This window comes from Perkinsus marinus (genome assembly GCF_000006405.1).
Source record: "Perkinsus marinus ATCC 50983 genomic scaffold scf_1104296955602, whole genome shotgun sequence".
In the NCBI taxonomy this organism is placed as follows: Eukaryota; Perkinsozoa; order Perkinsida; family Perkinsidae; genus Perkinsus; species Perkinsus marinus.
Genome location: NW_003207763.1, coordinates 14,157 through 17,547, shown reverse-complemented (window position 1 = coordinate 17,547; position 3,391 = coordinate 14,157). Strand labels below are relative to the sequence as shown.

The following is a 3,391-nucleotide window of genomic DNA, read 5'->3' as shown; positions in this document are numbered from 1 at the left end:
TGAACTGTCAACGGATAATCTGGGAGCGATTAGCCATATCAATAACAAGTAACAGCCCGACTCGGACTGCCCCAGCCTCGGGCACCGATATCGATCCCTACGATATAATTTTGCCACTTGAGTAGTCATCCAGCCTCATTTTGATCTTCGATCCCCAGTTCTTTCCTGGAGTCACTGGAGAACCAGCGATACGTGGAGCATGAGCCGGCGGCGACTGCAGAAGAAGCGATTCAACCTCGATGGTGAAGTACGAGAGACCGTTCGAATAACCTAAGGAATGCCTCCCAGAATCTGGCCTCCGTCGCACAAATCATTGATGAGCCTAACGGAATGACACTGACAATCGCCACAAAAGATCGAGGATTCAGAATAAGCAGCTCAGTACACTGTATTGACTCAGTACTACTAAGTACATTATTCCCGTGATTGCATTAACCCCCATAGAGAATTTCCGCATTTGCACGTACCCAACATATATTATAGTAGAAATCTTACTCAACCATTTGTTATGCCAGAGCGATGATAACCTCAGTACAACTACCACTATCCAAAAATAGTACTAAGTACGAAAAAGATTTCATCTACCGTACTGCCAGCTCGCCGCGGCGAATCAGTTCGGATGGTACCTAGGGATACAGATAATACCGGATTACTCATATGCTAAATGAATAACCTACTCACATTGAACTAAACGAGCCTATAGCACACTCTTCTGCTACCAGTCTGTCTATCTCATACTCATATTCGAATTTGATGTTCTGCCACTTCCTCTGAAACATCTTGGATCTGCTAATCTAAGATATCAACCCTGTGATGAGGGATCATAACAACGTTAAACATCGTAGAGGCCCGCTGACCACGACGAGGGGAAAGTCAAACTGACGAATTCCAGACATGCAGAGAGAGAGGCTCTCTCAGAGTCTCTGAGTCAGAGAGCGGGATGTTAGAACGCCTACAACTAGACCTGTTTCCAACGAGGAACTATACAAGAATCTCATCAACCATGACCCAACTCCTACGATATGATTTTGCCATTGAGATGGGCATCCAGCTCTTTGTAGGATCTTTGGCCCCCAGTTCTGCCCAGGAGCTACCAGCGCATCGCATTTAATAACCAGTGATATGTAGAGCATGAACTGGCGGCGACTGATCAACCAATGATCGGATTGCGATAGCAACAAGCGTTGACTCATTCGAGCGAGCACAACCCTCCGAACCTCAACAATAAACCCACCTCATATCATTCATGTTGGTTCTCGAGCTCCTGCTTGCTGTGCTGGCCATGGACTTTGACATTACACCCCGAAAAAACGAGTCTGCGGATTAGAATGAACAACTATAACGAAATTACGTGTTGAATTGTGGTACAAAATCAACCGACGATCATCAAATTTTTGGCGAGAAGAATCACTCTGAAAAATGGTCAGTTCTCAGCCAATAAAAGACGATAACACGTAGCACAGTACAAGCACTGTTATGAGCGAACGGTCAGAGTGGTGATAATAGAATAGGTTATCGCGCACAAACTACCGTGGGTGCTGGATCGAGAATAAACTAGAACTACGAAGCACATATCACTGATGGTTATCTACTTATAATCGAGGTGGAATGATGAAAGAGGAGAGAAATAAATCAGGCTCGGAGTTGAGCATTAGAAGTCACCACACGGACACCTGGGTCTACTTTCTTAGAATTACGCGCCTCGAAGGCATTCCTCTTCACCAGAACACCTAACACAAAAATACTTTGGCTTCCCAACTCGAAAATCCAAGACACAGGATAAGCAGTCACGACCCCATTGCAGAATACGTTACCGACAACTAGCGAAAATTGCGAAATTTTAATTGCATAATCTAAGTGCGGAAAGAGACAAGTAGGGGGAAATCAAGGGAAAATCGGCAAAACCTCGTAGTCATCAGATAGAGTTCAACGATCTCGATGAAATCTGTTACGGCTCACGCCCAGAATGACACTGCCAGGATGGAAATTTAGCAAATTGCATGTGAAGTACAAGATCGCTCAGAAACCTATTGGTCGGGATTGTGGGAAAGATCGTAACAACGACAACCTGTCACCGATACTGATAAATCGTTTATCACCCCGTGTATATCGAATGCCACATCACTTTGAGATATTGCGTAAGCTAGATTACCAGTGCAGTTGCGAGAACAACAGGCTGGTGGTTCGCCCACTTCGCCGATTAAGCTCGAATCCCCCCAGTATCATCACAGTTTCCATGAAACACAGAGAACATTGTCGAAGTACCCGCTACTGCAACTTTCGTTAGAAGGTTAAAAATGAATGCGGGTGTTGCCACACAGTCATTGTCACAAATTTCAGCTACTCGATTCTTGCGCATCGTTCGTAGAAAAAAATCAAAAGACTCCTGAAGCTATGCCCTCTAATTCCGGATCACCCTAACTACAAGTAGCTAATTGAGATTAACAATCGGCAGATCCCTCCTATTACGCTGGCAAAGTTCTTCCGTAGTAACAGAGTCTTTAGGCAGTGCCAACCTGACGATGTCTGCTTGCCCTTTAGCGTTCTCGAACTTAGATTCATCAGGGTCGAAATCTGGATGATTGGTTATCACCACGACAGCGCTTATCTGAACGAATTAAACGCAATTATGAATTCGTTCGTTCGCAACGCCCACTATTCAACTCATACTAAGATAGCTAGCTATGTAGACCACGTGTTACACGTGACGTGTAAAACTATACTATATTCCGGCTATCCATCCAGCTTACGTTAAAAGCTCTGAAGAAATCGGCACTTGGGCGCTCCGGAGCTTGTAATACTACGTCAGACACGTAGCTGAAACCGAAACTGAGTATCATGAGCCACGGAGATCCTACCGGCAACTGAGCAAGGATAACGCACGCTCGCCATCAGATGTGATCGTCCTGTCCCTCTCTCCATTTGCTGAAGAATCATGTCTAACACCAACCTAAAACGCGAGTCCCAAAACGCTAAACGAAATACTAAAGTACTTACTAGAAGATAGTCAGCGCCTTTGACAGCATCGTTAGCGAGTCGGAGAGCCTCAATATGTGCAGTGTGCAATAAATCCCAAACCGCGGAGATATACACAATCTAGGGACACGGTTCAAACCATCAGCATGACTTTTTGATACTCACTTTACTGGCACTCTCGATAGGCCTGTAACCTCGAGGAAATTCGGTCATCCTCCTGCTGGTCAGTGAGAAAGCCTCGTTGGCGTTGGCACCGGGAGAACAACCCAAAATCTAAGAGAAGAAACGGTCGAAAAGGCTGTGATATTCACAGTACGAGCGCTCTGCGAGAAAAGAAGTTCACTCCCGTCATGCATAGTGAGCTTTCAGATACGGGATTAGTGCAGTTAAGTCAATGATCGGGTGAATATCAGTA

The 3,391-nt window shown here is 45.2% G+C and overlaps 1 protein-coding gene across 1 annotated transcript in view; it reads right to left on the bottom strand.

Annotated features, from left to right (window-relative positions):
* Positions 1–3,391, bottom strand: part of Pmar_PMAR022730 (Ethanolamine-phosphate cytidylyltransferase, putative) — a gene marked incomplete at its 3' end in the record, with an annotated part of 6,272 nt that overhangs the window by 1,663 nt on the left and 1,218 nt on the right. The gene's annotated exons all lie outside the window — the stretch shown is intronic.